Here is a 1,322-nt window from a genome sequence, read left to right as displayed (position 1 = left end):
AGGTGCGTCTGATTCGAAGAGTGGGGAGCCGCGGTGGCTCAGTGAGTTAGACGCTTGCTCGCTAACCTGAAGGTCCAGGGTTCAATCCCGGCATAGGTCGAGATAATACCTTCGGATTTTTCAACCCGGTTTCCCCCTGTCAGTGATGCAGGTACGAGGGGCTGACATGGAAAAAGCGTCTAGTCGTTCGGATGGGACAATAAACCGAGGCCCCGTGTGCTACAGGATGTGCACGTTAAAGATCCCTCGACAGTTGGAAATCGAAAAAGAGCAGGCTAATGCCACTGTCCTGGCAAAATTTCCCTCATTGCACCCTGCATGGCGTTGCCCGTCTTCATTAGCCCACATGGTGCAGAAAAGTAGGACGTAAAACTCCATTCATTTCATTTCATTGATTCGAAGAGTGAATTATTTTGTAACATAAAGTAAGTAAAATAATTCATTTATTTTGGTAGATATGTTTTTGAAGATAGGTTTTAGGAATGAATGACTGCTTCACTCCAAAAAAAAAACCTTACATTTCATTTGTAATGTATATCCGTATTATACTGCATTATGCAGCTGTGTTTTGCTCAAAGAACTTTTATTATGTACCTTTTGTGCAAAATATGGCATATGTTGTAGACAAATGGCAAACTATTAAATGTCCTTTTATAATTTCAAATAAATAAGTTTTATTGATATCTTTACAGGGATTATGTTAGAAAGAATAACCTTGTAATAAAGACAACAAGAATAGACTAGAGCCACACGTGGCACAGAGTGGGACTTTGCAAATGTAGCAATTGCAAAATCAACCTTCTAAGATAATTACATCACGCGCAAGAGCAGTCTAAAGTTGAGAAGAATTCTTTGGAAGATTGTTATAACGGAAGTAGACAGACCTCACAAATGAAAGTATCAGAAGATAGCCAAGGTCAATGACATTTAACATTGAAAGGGAGAGGGTCAACAAAGGTCAAGGTTACGAGATACAAGTCATCAAAATTTTTAAATATATACGGCTATAAAACCGGAAGTTGAGATAGGACAGCAAATATAAAACTATAAATAGATAACCAATTTGAATGACCTTTGATCCTACAAAAATCAGGGTTAAAAAAGGTCAAGGTCAAAAATTGAAAATTTTGAATTTTCAAAACCTGTTCCTTTTTTTGAACTATAAAGCTGAAACAATCGAACTTCTAAGACAACGTGGCTCAACGGATGAAGTAATTGTATGCAAAGTTCTATTTTGAACAAATGTATACGTTGCGAGTTAAGTCCCTTGTCAAAATTGTCAATAATGAGTAATTTAACCCGGATGTGCTACGCCCACCTCC

Source organism: Lottia gigantea (assembly GCF_000327385.1).
Source record: "Lottia gigantea unplaced genomic scaffold LOTGIsca_268, whole genome shotgun sequence".
Classification (NCBI taxonomy): Eukaryota; Metazoa; Mollusca; class Gastropoda; family Lottiidae; genus Lottia; species Lottia gigantea.
The sequence above is the reverse complement of the archived record's forward strand: the minus strand, read 5'-3'. Positions refer to the sequence as shown.